This window comes from Callithrix jacchus, chromosome 3, assembly GCF_049354715.1.
Source record: "Callithrix jacchus isolate 240 chromosome 3, calJac240_pri, whole genome shotgun sequence".
Lineage (NCBI taxonomy): Eukaryota > Metazoa > Chordata > Mammalia > Primates > Cebidae > Callithrix > Callithrix jacchus.
In genome coordinates, this window is record NC_133504.1 from 84,035,116 (window position 1) to 84,051,919 (window position 16,804).

The 16,804-nt window shown below is 33.8% G+C and overlaps 1 protein-coding gene across 50 annotated transcripts in view; it reads right to left on the minus strand.

The window, feature by feature from the left end:
* ANK2 (ankyrin 2) overlaps positions 1–16,804 on the minus strand; it is a 589,059-nt gene that overhangs the window by 253,438 nt on the left and 318,817 nt on the right. The gene's annotated exons all lie outside the window — the stretch shown is intronic.

Consider the following 16,804-nt stretch of genomic DNA (forward strand, 5'->3'; position numbering starts at 1 on the left):
TAAGATAAGGGGGGATCAATTGTCCTGTAGTATAAAGGTGTCTTCCAGATACCTTGACCTCACTGTTCAGCGGAGCAGAAGAGGCATTCAGAGACCTCTATACACTGCCCAACTTTTCATATTTGTCATCAGTAATACCTCAGTAGCCTTCCTTTATCATTTTACTTTGAATTTTGTCCTTGGGTTCTGTCTGTGCTTGCAGTGAAAACAAACAAACAAACAAACAGAAACAACAACTTTCAGGAAATTTTAGAGCTACTTCCATTGCAGTTTAATAAACTAACTCCAAACTAGCCAATCATATGATACTTTGGGTCGGAATCTACCTCACCTCTCCTCCACTGTTATAAGAGATTCCTCTTGATGACATCTAAGACTTAGATACTGGCCTTGGTGCTATTTTGATCACTGGAGATGCTCGTAGTATTGACAGTTTCAGCACTTGATAACTCTAGCTCTTCTGTCCTTCTTCTTCCTGCGATCTTATTATTAGAGACCTTGCTGTAGTGTAAACCACATGATAATTCTTCAGAGACTCCCCCCCCATTTTGTGTGTCCGTTACTTAAAAGGTTAGAAATATTTTTGCGTAACTTGGTGATACCTATTTTTCATCCCATCTACTCTCTTTTATAGCATTATAAGGTCAGTTAGAGAAGCACAGATTCAAGTCGTTTAAAGGCTTACCTCTTCCTCCCTTCTTAAATCTTTTTCCATTTGAAAAAAGTGAGTTATAATTGTTTCTACCTCATGGTGTTGTGAAAAGATTAAATAGGTCGCTGCATCTTAAGTACTTAAGACGGTGTCTGGCATATAGCATTGCACAGGAAGCTAGCTATGATTATTTTTCCTCAACTCAATTCTTTTTTCTCTTTTTGAATCAGATAGGTCTAAGTTTTGTTTATTATCTGTCCTATAATTTAAGTTAAAAGTACTACAAATCAGATATTATGTGGTGGCACAGACCAGCATGACTTAGAGAAAAGGCATGGGTTTTGGAATCTGGCATCTGAGGTCTGTCACGTAAGGTATTTATTTCCCGTAAAATTTGGGGTAAAAATAAATAAAACTTTTCAAACATAATTTTCCTCCCCTAAAAAATGAAATTAAGAATATCTACTCCATTGTGAGAATTCAATAATATAATAAATCATTGTAAAAGGTCGAGTACAGAATCTACATGCTCTTATTCTTCTCAGGATCTGTTTCTCATGCCTGGATTCCTTGATACATCTCACCTGTTATCTCCATTCACCTCTAATTTCAGAATAAAAGGTCAAACTTTTTTTGACTTCCATCTAATGTTGACTCACAATGAAGTTATCTTCAGAAAACTAGGCTTTCCTGTTCTCCTACCTTACTAACCATTTAGGAGCCAGTCCTTATTTCCTCACCTATATCTAGAAACAACCAAAAATTAAGTTGCCCTCAAAATATAACTCCATTTTCCTTTTCCTGGTGTCAGTGAAGAGGATTAACTCTTGCTTGTAAATTTAGCCTGGATGACCAAAGTTCTAGTGCATCTCCCCAGCTGGAGGACTGCCATAAAGAGGTTTGTAAGTGCAGCAATACATCTCCCAAGGTAGAATCATCACAGCATTTTTCTTTCCCAACACTGAAACCTTGTCCCATAATCAATATCAGCGGGTAGTATCATGATGGCCAAAAACCAATGATCAGCCCCTCTTTGCTTAATTCCCAAGTATTGATGGCTGCTGGAATTCCCCATTGCTGTATCCCCCTGCTGGAGTGAGAACCCCAATGTTGACTGTTTTATACATTGTGGATGAAGCAACTATGTGATATCATGCCTGGATACCCTGTAGGACCCAGTATGATCTACTCTAGATCAGTTCGCTTCACTCAACCCACAGATCTAATGTCAAATCCCAAATGTTCCTGTCATGTCATCATCTCATGGACTCTGTCTGGGTGAGAAGCTACCATTATGCCACATGGTATAGTTCGATGGTACAAAGTAGTTCTGTGGAATAAGTCTATACTTTAAATTTCAGTACTCTTTAATCTAAAAAACTTTCTATCAATTTCACATATTTATTTAAAGAATCTATCCCTTAGCTAAATCTTCAAATGATCATTCCCTTAAGTACATTTGAAGTACGTACTACAGTAAAACTGCAATACTGTAACTTCAATATGTTAAAAACTCTGGGAGAAAAAAGTGAAGGGAGAGTCATTATTCAAACATAAAAATGGAAATGCATTTTGATAAATAGATCTGTATAGAATATAGATAAATATGTCCACATACATACATATATGCATATACATAACATAACAATTCCAAGGATGAGTATTCTCAAAGAATCTACTCCAAAATGAGCAAATAAGAAAAAATAAACCTCTAATCAAGTTGGATTACACCCTATGGTCTGATAGTTGTGACATCTCAGAATAGTATTCTATATTTTCTTTTATATGGTATAAAATATTTTCCTAGTTGACTTTACAACTCTGTTCGGTCAAACTCTTGACCTATCCATTCTGTGGCTCTAAATGATAATTGAGTTCAAAGAGGGAAAGGGGAAAAAGAAGAAAGAAGCCTTTGAACGCTTAATCCTTTTGTCTATACATTTCACTCTTATATCTTGCCCAGATGTGTTTTTATCCCTGAATCTTCTATGAAAATCCACGTGGTTTCACACAGAGAAAAACTGCTTCTTTAGGATATGTGGAATAACAAAGATCCCATTTAAATCTACTGTGCTTTAGGGTGCAGGAATGTTAGGGGGCTTTAAACTCCGTTACAATATACTGCTTGTTGCAACAGAATTGTGCCTTTGGTGTTCTGTTTTACAGGTTTGTCTCCATTTAGGAATCTATAAAGTACTTTGGCATGCCGCAATCACTTAGACCAGCTTTTAAAAGTCTAAATGAGCTTCACATTTCTACTTGTTTTATGTTTGCATTCCAGTGATGTGCATGCTTTTTAGCAGCTTTCAAACAAGAGAAACTTACCGATATCAGGGATCAAATGTTTTATAAGCCATAGGAACACTGATATGTCTAACAAGGAGTAGAACCTAGATTTTAGTAATGCAGCCTATTCCCGGACAATTTAGATGCCTGGGCCACTGGTGTGTACAGTTTTCTCATTTTAGGAGCTTAAGTGACATTCATCAAAGTCAAACCGAAAGAGAACAGGAAAGTTACAGAGGCTATGCTTCAGGGCAGCTAAACATGCCACCAATAGGCATTGAGTGTGAACAAGGCTCTAGATAAAGGGGAAAGGAAAACAGTGCAGATAGGAGTAATGAGAGAGGATTGCCAGCCTAAAGTAGATGTCACGTATCCCAGAGGAAAGTTTCAAGCCTTCCAAAGACTAAGAAATTTGATTTGAAAACAGCAGGATTAGTAGTTAATAAAACTATTCATTAAAAGCTGTCACCATTTTTAAACATTTGTATGATTTTAAGATTGAAACACTGTGCATTAACATTTAGATATAAATGGTACAAAGGAAGATAAAAATATTTTTCCAGAAATGTTTTTATATCATTCTTCACAATATCTTTACTTTCCTTGTTAATTTATAAAATTGAAAATAGCTATAAGCAAGGTGTTCAAAGCTCTGGTTCTGTTTCATTCTCAAATAACTGTTTTGGCATTGATACAATCTATTCGTTGCTTAAGAAAACTTCTCGTTACGTTTGAGTCAGACGACTAATTTGTGACAAATTTGAAGTTTAAGTTTAGGACACAAAAATAGTAATTGGATATTTAGAATCAGTAGAGTATCTATTGTGTCTTAGGCAAGGGTGATGTGATATAGAAACCTATGGTTATTAGGTGCATAACAAGCTTGTCAGATCCTATGTCATCGGGGCATTAGGCTGCTCCAGGCCAGATGTTCTCATCTTGCACATTAAGACCTCAAAGTACATGGACTTAGGGAAAATACCTAAAGTTCTCCCAGGTAAACACACTCAGTTGTCACTAAACTGCTTAGTTATGTAAAAAACATGCATGTAACATTGATACAGGAATTATCGTGCTCTTTGGTCACAGTTTGCTCAACTTGCAGTATCATTATATGCTTGACTAAAACTGAGAATTTAGTTTCTAAAGTGAACAGATACTACATATATAAATATTTACCAAGATAAATTGATAGAGACAAGTGAAATATTAAAGACAATATTAAAGACAAAGAAAACGGAAGAAAAAATTTTACTGAGTTTGGGCATGCCGTAGCAACGTTAATTAAAATGAGAAATGGAGTGACTTTTTAGGAGGTACCAAGGGAGTGATTTGTTAGTTTTAAGAGTGCTATCTGTATGTGAAGAGCAGCTGCCTGCTTATGGAAATTATTAAGAGAATCAAGAGTGATCAATAAAAGACAAAGTTAGTTTTCATCCTACTCAACCCTAGTTCAAAGTGGAAAATAGTAGATCTCAGTTAAAAATTATTAACACTGAAACAGAAACAGTATATTATACAGATACCTGAACAGGCTCATGGCAAAAAGAAGTGAAAGAAGAGACAGTTATCTAACTAATTCAAACTAAATAAAGTTATAATTTTGCAAACTAGAAGGGAGATAGAAAGTGGTCAATGAATGTCAGTTGCAATTGTTATTTTAAATATCATGTAGTTAATATCATCAACAAAATTTTTAAAGTCTACTTCCACCCATTACCTCAAAAAAGGGTCTTTTAAATTTATTTTACTCAAAAAGAATCAAGAATAAAATGATAAAATAAAAAATGCAGTGCATCAATGCCAATGTCATATATCTCCAAAAGTACAACATTCAGTATCATGCAGACATAGAGTTAAAAAGATCAACTTCAGATATTTGAAAAATAGTACTATCATGAACAAAATAGTGTTCTGATTGGTTTGGTTATATCACTTAATATACTATATAGAAGTTCCTTGCATGTGCCATTTCCTCAAATAATTATTTATGTAATACTTACAGACTTACGTTTTAAAAAAAAATTCTGTTCTGCACTTGTAATTCCATTTTATCTTTAGAATAAAAATGTAAAAATGGCAATTCCATAACATAATCTTTTTTCTAAATACACCTGGGAGTTCAAGAGACAGCAAAAGTCACTCTAAATTATAAAAGGCAATTGTGTCTCAAGTTTTTTCCTCTATGATGACTTAAACACAATAGGTTAATTTTTACAGAATTCTAAAATTGAAAAGTTTGCTAATACAATTTTTGATAGTTTGAACGCAAGCTAGACTGCTGATTGCTTTTGTGCTACTTATAATTTCCATATTTCTTCTAGATTTATTGAATGAAATTCTACTATAAAAAAGTCTGTCCATTTATTTACTTATTTATTCAATTATTTATTTCTATTACTATAGACCCATGGATATTTCTTTTATTCTATGAGTTATTATTTATTTTTATTAGTTATTTTGTTGCTCACATTTCTCTGTATTTAGTCATTGGGAGCTGCTTCAGGGTGACATGCCCCATATTTTTCTGAGCCTGTTCTTACTCAAATCAGCCATTTTCCCAATAAGTTATATTTTCTTCTGTTGGAAAATTCTATTTGGAAACCAAGATGTAGGCTAGGTTTGCTCCTTGCTTCTAGGCCCTCTAAGTGAAAGGAGATAGGAACTATATGTATGTATATACACAACACACAACTCCATGTATTTGTTTTTATATCTGTCTGTGCATATTTTTTAAAAAACGAGTTCATATGATACTTTCATGGACATTTTTAATCTTTTGAGTAGTAAGGGTATTTCCTTTAGTCCTCTCTCATAAAAAGGGGGACTGTCTGGTGCTATAATAAGTAATATTACTACACAAATAGTGCTTTCAAAAACATTTTCATTTTAGTCCTTAGAATTACTCTGTTTCATATGTGTGTGCATAAATATAATTATCATTATTAACTCAGTTTACAGATGAGAAAACTGAGGCCAGGGATCAGACATCCAGAATTTGGTAGAGCTAAGATTTGAATTAAGGACTCCAAACTCTAAATGTCTTACTCTTTCTAACATACCCAAAGAGAAAGATTACATTTTTATTTATTGGCTTTTTATATAAAAAGGTATCTTCAATTAACTAAAATAAACATCATTTGCCACCACTTCAAACTTACCACATATAAAGCACGGTGTTTTTACTTTCCATCTGACTTTCACATGTGATTTGTATTTCTGTCGATGACCACCAATTTTTAATATCATTGAAATATATAACCTTAAAGTTATTTTTATTCACTCTTCTCTTTTTTCTTTATTCCTAGTTGAGTGCTGATAACCATCCTGTTTTCCTCCCCGCTGTTCTTCCGGTATGACCATTCCAATCCTTGCCCTGTTCATCTCTCTTAGATTACCATAATAGTCTCCTGGGTGACCTTGACAGTTTGTTTCCTCCTCGTAATCTTTCTTCATCACAGAGAACCTTCTATTCCTTTTTATTTTTTGCTTCACTGAGTTCAGCTACTTCTTTGTTCTGTAGGTGCTCCAACTTTATTTCCAACCTCTACCTTCCTTCCACTTTGGTCATGCCAAGCTGTTCACCAGTTTCTATGTTCGACCTCTGAGACTCGTCTCCACTTAAGCCAACCCTTCCTATCCACAGCCTACAACTTCTCTTAAAAAGCAACAAGCTATTTCATATTACATGCCTGTATAAAAACATCTCATGTACCATATGTATTATGTACTTAAAAAAAAGAAAAAAATTTACAAGATATGATACCTAATCTAGTTATGTACTCTAATTTTTCCATTGACATTAACCTTAAATATCTATAAAAGAGAAGTTACTTGAGAGAAAATATTTTTTTTTCAGTAAATAATCTTTATCTCTCAATTTAAAATTTGGCTCATAGCAGTTATTTAATGAATAATTCTTTCATCCAAGAGACTGAAATATCCTGAGTTATCTGAACCCACTTTGGAAATATGGAGGATGCCTGATGGAAAATGAAGCATGGGAAATACCCATCTAAGACATGAAAGAAGAGAAATACAACAAGCACACTTTAAAAGAGCTTCTGTTTTATTCTAAGTGAAAACTGTGATTAAAACTAAGAAGTGTCATTATCTGAATGTCCTGATCAAAAATAAAGTTTTATAAAATTTTAAAGATCACCAGAGTGGCTAAATTGTTTCAGAGGCTCTTACACAACTTACTAAAGAATATACATAACCCAGAGGGCTCCCGTGTGAAAGCCAGTTACAGTGTTTAAGGGGCATTGGTCTTAATTATCAAGTTTCCTTCAATGGCAAAAAATCTGTCATATTAGCATATTACAAAGTCTTTTATCTTTTGGGTCTGTTTTCTACAATGAAAGCTGAAAGTTCTAAAATATTGCCCCTTGTGTTGAAAGACTGGGTACGAGTGCTTTATATTATATACAAGGGCCCTTATATTCAATAAAGTGTTTGTAGTCAGAGAACTGGCATCTGGTACTGGGTCCTTTGTCGTCTCCCTTCTCCCCAGTAACGGTAACATGTGCTTTCACAGATGGCTTTTCTCTCTCCCACCCACACCCAGGCTTTGATTCCTGTCCTTCAGAGCCCACAGTGAAGCCCCATGTTTTGTAGGTGACCACCCTGAACAAAAGCTCCTCATTCCCTAAGTAACCTCTGTTCTCAAAGGAGTTACTGTTTCATGGTAACCTGTTCCACTTACATTTTATTGGTTTCAGTCATGTTAGGATGTGACATGGTTTAATTAAGCATTCTGGCCCAGTTTGAGGCAGGAGCCATAAATAAAGAAGTTTGTACTACTACCTCTAGAAGAACTCAGGAGATTTATTTTCACTAAGCTGTACAGTTCACTAAGGCTTGTGAATTGCTGAGGCTTGAGCATTTACTGTGGGCGCTTGTTTATTACAGCACCCTGCAATTTAAAGGCAGATACTATCACTGCCATAAGATCTTTATAAAATGATTAATAAAACAATGATGATATTTCTTTGTGAATTTCTAACTTGTGGTATTACCAGTGTACAGAGTACCTAAAAGAAAAGAGAGAATAAACCTCTCCAGGAGAAATTAAACTGGTTCTCAGAAAACCACAATAAACTTCTTCCTTCAAAATGGCTCAAATCAGTATCTGAAATACAAAACAACCACACAGCTTCATATGATGACTTCGTCTTATATATATCCTGTCTTAATAAGTTCCATAAAATTTCATGCACCACAACAGGAACTATTTCCTTCCATTATTCCATCTCCCAGGTAAGACCAACTAAAGAAAATTTGCGTCATATAAACAAAAATAGACAATCTCAACTCTAACATAATGGCGCAAATAACATTTCATTCTTGTTATTTGTGAGAGTTCCTATAACCCTATGAGCTCCTTGAATAAAGGTACTCTGTCTAGGACACAGTGTCAGCTCAAAAAAAAATTTCTTAAATAAAAAACTTGGAAATTCTACCAACAGTCTTAAACATTTATAATAATAAAGGGAAGCAAAGAAACAAATCAAAATGACACAGAATCATAAAAACAGGAAGAATTCTAACATCTCAGGTCCGCATCATTTTATAGATGCAAAAACTGAGGTCAGTTGTTTACCCAAGGTTATAGTCAGTAGACAGAATTAAGGATAGGTCTCCTGAATTTGTTTTCATGGAGCTTTAGAAGTATCTGATAATTTTGTATAAATATTATTAACTTAGTAAACAGCTTTCTGGTATGTTGCCAGTTTTTTCATCATCTTAGATCTCACATCCACCTCTTATCCTGATCAATATTTTGAAAGGGTTATTGGCTAAACTTGGTTTCAAATGCAAAAATAATATTTAATCTTTATAATAATAATAAAAGTAGATTCTTAGAATTCATGTTTACTAGCATATCATTATTTATTTTTGAAAAAAAAAAACCTAGAGATTAAGTTTTTTCCCTGAAAAATAAACTTTTGGAGAAACCATCATTAATTACATTCAAATGCTCAAAGAGAGGTCATTTTCAGTCTTAATTAAAGCCATTTTTTTTTTTACAAACTACAAATAAGTGAGTTAAAATTGGTAATTAAAATGTCTCTATGCAAAAACATATAAGAAGCCAAGAGGTATAGTTTAATGTAAAATAACACCATTATTCTTAACCAAATAAATTGATTAGATTAAGACATGTTTTTTTTATTTATTTATTTATTTTTATTGCATTTTAGGTTTTGGAAGATACACGTTTATAATAAGTGTCATAGCCCTGTTTTTGTTTTGTTTTTTTAAGAGATGGGGGTCTCTCTATGCTGCATGGCCTGGTCTTCAACTCCTGGCTTCAAGCTAACCTCAGGTCTCAGCCTCCCAGAGTGCTGGGATTACAGGCATAAGCCCCCACACCCAGCCAGCCCACATATTCTCTTCCTTAATACTACTTAATGTTGTTTTCTGTTAAGGTGTTCCTTTACGATAAGGCACATAATCATGTTATACAGTGAAAGATGTCTCTAGAAAAAGGCTAAGCTGGAATGGGAGCAAAAAGAGTTTTCCCTGGCAAAGTTGCTAATGAAATAAAGGAATATAGAAGAAGTAATTCCAACAATACATGTTGAAAAAGTACCTTCAGAATTCTGTTCAACTGAGTAAAGAATCACTTTCTGGTTGCTCTGAAAGCTGTGGTGAACCAGAAAGAGAGTGACAAAGCAGTTGATAAAGTGTTCATGCAAAAAAACTAAAACAGAAACAAAGCAACCAACCAACCGAATAAACAAAAGATCTTGGCACTGTAAGAAGTTGATGAGTTAGAAGGATTGAAAGAGAATATCTGAAGAATTCGGGGAGATAACTTATCTATGAATTACTTATTCCTTCTTTCTCACTACATTCATGTCATATTACACATAATTTTGAAAAGATCTATCAAAGTCAAGTACAAAACACAAAAAGTAGTTGCTGACTTGTGTTAGGAGTCCTAGAAGTGTTGACATCTCCAAAAGTTTGAGGCCTCCAAGGCTGCTAAGTCACCAATTCAATCCCAAGGACACTAACTTGAGCTCTTTCAAAACAACACAACCTGTTTAAGACATAATTTTTAATTCACAGGGTAGTGGTCTTCCTTCAAATACTTAGCTTGGATTACTTCTCCACCTCTCTGAGCTTAGTTACATAAAAGTCAGACACACACAACCTCTTTTCCTGAAGATTATTCCATTAGGGCAAGTTAGTCAAACTGAAGATCATGAAGTCTTGCAACTTATCTCTTAAACACTTGTTTCCTCCTTTCTGTGCTCAGAATTGATTGGTTATTACATAAACCAATTAGTCTTAGTAAACTTTCAGAAAGTTGCCAGGGTATCGCCTATCTACACATGGAAAAATTAGAGTCATACGTCATACTGATTATTAGAAGTAAATCTATGATTGCTCAAAATTTTGATTGAGCAGAGTAGGGGTTGGTGGGGGAATGGAAATGTTTATTCTAGTCATTTACAACCCTGGTTGGAATCACCAAGGGAGCTTCAAAAATATTTGGAATATATGGTCTCTCTTCCCTTCCAATCTATCCCAAGATTCTGACTTATTATGGATGGGATAGAACCAGGTGATTCTGGCAAGACTTTCCACAATAAATGTTTAGAAGCATAGCTTGCCTTTGGAGCAAAAGGGTCACACTCAAATAGCTGATGACTTCACTAGCAATTTATACAGAAATCCAGAATTTGAGAAATGCCTTCTTTATTTTAGTATACAATGTCTCTGAGACTGAGACTAAAAGTCAATATTCTTTGTAAAGAAGAAATTATTTTGAGAAATACAATAAAAAAGAATGTCATAATGGAAAAATACAAACACAAGTAGATCATTAAATATGGCATGAGTAGAAGACAACTTCCTTACACTTTCACTGACTCTTACAATCTTTCTGCAAAACATTTTCTGAATTCATTATGATGTTAAAATGTAGTGTAAATATCATAATTTCTAATCAATTGGTGAATAAGAGGACTAATAAAATTAAAAGTTTGATAATAAAGGTAACCAATGAATTAATTCTGATATTTTAAAGATGAAAACATTTATATGAACAAAGAGTAATAAAATAAAATAGGAAAAAGTATGACATTGAGTGTGTATGAGATTTTAGATTCCAAAAATAAATCAAGTCACTCATGTTAGCTTTTTTCAATTAAGATTTTCTTTTTCTTTCAACTGTCTCCTTAAAATACACCGCAGGCTATACAATTGGGACTACTTTTGCCACAATTGCACAAATTTGACAGCCTGTAACCCTAAGCTATTATTTAGTCACCCACTCAATGGTCAGAAGAGGTTTTTTATAATTAAAAACGAATAAAAACTCAGCTTTACGGTGCTGGTGAAGATTGTAATTAATAATGCAAGTCACCTATTTAAAGATAATGATTCTAGCCAAGAAAGGATTTGTGAATTGAGCTAAGAAATCAGAGGAGTGATAAAGAAAAAGATACAAGGTTTTAAATAATAATAATAATAGTGATTCTATGGAGGTTATCCCATTTAAATAGATATGACTGAACATATTTATTTAGACTCAAAATGGGAAAAGTGCATCAACAAAATTTTGAATTTTCACAAATAAATAGACACTAGGACATAAGAAGGGCATCTGTCCAGAAAAAGCTCAAGACATCACTAATCTACTTTATGTTAATGTGGTTTCTGGAAATACTCACATACTGATGAAAGGGTTCTGGGAAGTTAACGTAAAGACAATTCCATGTAGGTTTTAAAAATTGTTGACTGGGATTTCCCATGTTTGTAGAGTTCTAGAACGTAATACAAACTACAGTGTCCTTATTCTGGTTGTGATTTGTATTTTTAATCACAGTGTATTTGGTTTGGTGCCCAGACATCTTTGTGCATACATGGTTCTTGACAAAGTGTTGCAACTTCCAGAGTTGGGCTTCCCTTTGGAAACAGGCTGCTAAGTGCCCAAGCAGAAGTCTCAAAAAGGAGAGGGATGACTTGGCTGCCCAATCTCCTTCTGCACCACAGGCTTCACCTACAGACCACCAAAGAAAGCATGCTCAGCTTTACACTATATTGCATGTTCACTTTCAACTCTTTCTTTTCGGCTTTTTGTTTTTCCTTTATTTTAATTTCATTTTAGGATTTGGGGTACATGTGAAGAATATGCAAGATTGTTGCATAGGTACACATGGCAGTGTGATTTACTGCCTTCCTCCCCATCACCTATATCTGGCATTTCTCCCCATGCTATCTCTCCCCAACTCCTCACCCCCTGCTGTCCCTCCCCTATTTCCCCCCACAGACACCAGTGCGTGATGCTCCCCTTCAACTCATTCTTATAACACAACTGAAAAGTTACAGAATACATTCCACTCTCAACTTGCAAATAAAACACTAAATTCAGAAAAAAATACTAACCTAACTTTTAAATATCTTTATTTCTCCATGTCCCCTTACAACTTGATGACAACTTCATTATATATATTCAATAAGTATTATCACTGCTATCAATTAAATCCAAATGAACAAGAAGAACGTGGTGGGGGGATTCCCCCAAAGGCTATCCTAGAAAAAAGTCTTGTTCTCACCAAGACTAATGACTATGTACATTTTAAAGAGCAAATAACTATTCAGAATCTTTTTCTGTGGAATTCAATGACAATAACTTGGAAGGAAGCTGGCTTTTACTTTCTACTTAGTTCCGTGCAGAATCACCTTTCAGTTTAGTAAAAGTAGATATGCTAATACACCCTGAAGTCCTGATAAAATTGTAACAAAAAAAGATCATATATCATAGTCTATAATTGCCAGCAATTAACATCATTTTAAAGAGCAAATGTTGACTTCTATAGTTGATTTTCCAAGAAATCTCATGAAATATTTTGGTGTAATTTTGATACAATCCCAATCCTAATTTAAATAATTTCCCCCTCAAATTCATCATTTAATTTATTGTCACAGTATTTAAATTTCTTTCAGCTATAGGAAGGTATTTAGAAGTAAAGAAATTGAAGCATTGGTGGAATAAGTGATTTTCTTATAATCTACATTCAGTGTAGGTACAAGACCAAAATCTTATTATTTTTTTCTCCAATGAACTTTAGAGCTAGACAGACCTGGATTCAAATCCCAACTCTGCCACATGCTACTTGTGCATGATAAAGCAATTTCCTTGTGAAATCTAGAGAATAAGAGCAAATATATAGGACTGTTATCAGGATTAAGGTACAATGTGTGTAAAGTGTCAGATACAGGACCACATGGGTACTTAATACATAATAGTATATATTCTTTCAGAAAATATGAACTCTGGCATTTTAATAGTATAAATTAAAATACTAAAAAGAATTTCCTAAGCATCAGGACATTAAGAGCTATTCATACATTTGTCTTTTAAGTCATATGTTTCCAATGAGCTCTGTAGACATTATGATGGATTGGACAATGGTTCGTCAGTGCTGAGAAATGGTAAATATATTGATTTATGTGAAAATTTATGGTGATTATAAATTTAAATAAGAAATATTATTTAAATATATGCTTTATATTCTTATATGTATAAGCTAAAAGATGAGAACACATGGACACATAGAGGGGAACAACACACATTGGGGCTTATCGGAGGCTGGAGGTTTGGAAAAGGGAGAGGATCAGGAAAAATCACTAACAGGTACTAGGTTTAATAGCTGGGTGATGATATAATCTGTTCAACAAACCCCCATGATACACGTTTACCTATGTAGCAAACCTGCACTTCCTGAACATATACCCCTGAACTTACAATAAAAGTTTAAAAATAAATAAATATACGATTTACTTTAAAGAAAAAATTTACTTATTCTCTAAAAATTATGTATTTTTCCAATTTAAAAAACATACAGTTGGGAAATAGTATGTGGTTGTGGAAAGAATATTAAACTTGAAATCACTTTCTAGCACTAAGTCTCACAAATTTGTGAGAATGCTGATAAGTCACTTAACCATTTTCTTTTTCTTTTTTTCTTTTTCTTGGCATCCTCCTCAATTCTAAATTCTCAAATTCCAACATAAAAACTAGAAATCTGGACATACAAAGAAATGACTTGTTAATATATGCTAATAACTAGAATAGGAAACTTCTGATTTATGTAAAATGCCAGAGTAATGTACTCTTCAGCAAACATATTAAATTAACTTGTTTTAATTCATCTTAATCTTTGTCTATTTGTTTAAAGCTTAGTTTAGTTTTATTCTACCTCTATGTAGTATGACACAGATACAATAGATATTTGGTGTATACTATACCATATTTAAATATTAGCTAACTAGAGTATAACCCAAAGAAGTCTAAACATATTATTCTAAGATAAGTTCTGCTTATAATGAGATTGAAACTAGATCCCTTAGTATACATTGTTTTAATACCACACCACTGGCAACTTGGCAGAGGGGTTATAGTGAAGTATGCAACATGTTTCAAGTTTACTAATAATTAAAATTAATTTTAAGTGTTTTATGGAGTACAAAATAATAATACAAAGATTCTTTTAACTAACAGCAAGTTTACAAAAAAATATTAAAATGAAGATTAAATAGGACTGCTTAATTAATTTTAATATTCGATATCTTTACCTTGGTAAAAACCCTTCACAATCAGCTTATTTTTTTTCAAGCCCCATAATAGGCTTTTATCTGCATTGGGGTGGATTTCAACTGAATTTTTCAAATAAACAGTTTTATTAGCAAGAGCATTACAAATGAATATGAAAATGATGCACTCAATCATCTCTACAACTCATGTTTTCCCTTATGATTATAAAGTGGCATCAGCAAATAAATGAAGATAATTTTAAAATTACTTTCTGCAAATGGCATTCCAGAACACCACTAATAGGCAACCATTTTTTTAATTTCCTCATGAACTATCATGAAGGTATGTACACCTTACAGTATGGGGTACACTTGAAGATATGATGATGAGGTAAATTTTTCTTCTCTTAAATAAAATTTGAAAAGTGGGTCAGTGGGTATGTGTGTGTGGCAAGTTTGGGGGAGGGATTGTCTATCTAGAAAATAAATGTAATATAGCTAAAAAGCACATCCACTCATTAAGTAAGTTTGTTGTGCTGTGTAAATATCTGCAGTAGAAAAGGGAGGAGGAGAAATAGGTATATATGAAAAAAGAAGAACAAAAACAAATACTAGCTATGCCTTTATTTTCCTAATTTTCTCTGGTTCTAGATTAGATATGACATCTACATGTGAAGACCAGATGATCCTGTCATATGACCACATTACTAACCAATGATCTCGCCTATGGTTCTGGATTCAAGCTAAAGCAATGCAGCATCCAAGCAACTGAGATTCTCAACAACTGGCACCTTTTATTTTAACAATACAGTTTTTCTATTTTAACAAGGTTTGTAAAAGGAAAAACATTCAACTAGATACAGAAACAAACCAGAGGGAGATCAAGTGATTTTCCAGGTGTGCGCCTGGTACTCTAGCTAAGCAAAGTTGCTAGGTCACAACTGAATGCTGAAAGGGCCCCTAGCCAAGAAATCATATACTGTGTTTTGGAGAACAAAAGATAAAAAAGATATAATCACAGAAAATTGCTTTATACAATAATGTTCCATTTAGAGGATTTGGAACAGAACTGCAGTCACTGTCAAGAAGGAAGTCAACCTCCACAAAATGGCTAATAATACTTTTGATACTAAAAAAAAGAATTAATGCAATCTTGAAACAGCAAGGCCTTTTAAAGGTCAGACAAGCAGTAGTAAAGTTTTCCTTAGAAGGGAAATCATTATATACTGCTAATTTCATTTCTGTAGCCTAATAACAGTCATTTGATCTAACTGGTGGTGAGATAAGTAGTAAACTGAAATGCAATGAATCCCTATGCAGTAATATTTCAACTCAATGTGGGTTCTGTCTTTCTAAAAATAAGGCAAAGACAACATCCTCCAAACTGAAAGGTAAACGTATCAATTATGGAAGAAAAAAAGAGTCCATTGAGCATATGGATTATTAAGTATATGGATCCCCATTGCATCCCTAATCCCAGAGTTATGTTTAATAACAGCTTGTGTAAAAACCAGTATTTTAATGCTCTGCTAATGTAATATGCCACTTATCATCTTCTGAAATTATTCAGTGACCTACTTTGTTAATCAAAACATTTACAGAGGTCTTCCTTTATAGATCTCGATCACTGACTAAATGAGTATTTTGGTTGCATCAAGTTGTAAGATTATTTCTATTATAAAGGAAAACAATATTTTAAGAGAAGAAACAATAGTTTAACATAAATGGCATCAACATTTCATTTCCTGTCTTAATTGCCATATACAGAAAAGAAAATTAAAGAATTAATGATTGAAAACAAAAAATTAAATTAAAATTTAAAAAATGCAGAGACACAGCTCACTGCACCAATATTCTTAGTGCAGCTTCACATAGAACGGTGTAAACCTCCAAGAGGGAAAAAGAAAGTAAATAAAATCTGTAGTTTATTCTTGACTAGAGGTCTACATCAAATATACAGTCAGCAAGAAGGCACACTGCTACAGATACAGTAGTAGAGATGAGAAACGAGAAGAGGAAAATAACCCTCCAACCATCAATCAGCCCTTTACTTCCTCTATGCCCAGTACTCAGAGTAGCCTGGAGAGATAAAGCACCTAGCTTTGAGATTAAATAAAGATAATTGACACCAAAAAGAAAAATGAAGTGGAGACATTTTTTGCCTTGCTTGGTCAAAGCAAAGGAAATTCACCCTGCTCAAGCATCTCCTCCCAATGCAGCAAATTTAGGCATGAGCTCTAGGCTGCAAACTGAGCTTGGAAATGGTGCAGGGGAATGATGGAAGGAAGCGAGATGAAGTTGCCAGTTCTGAGG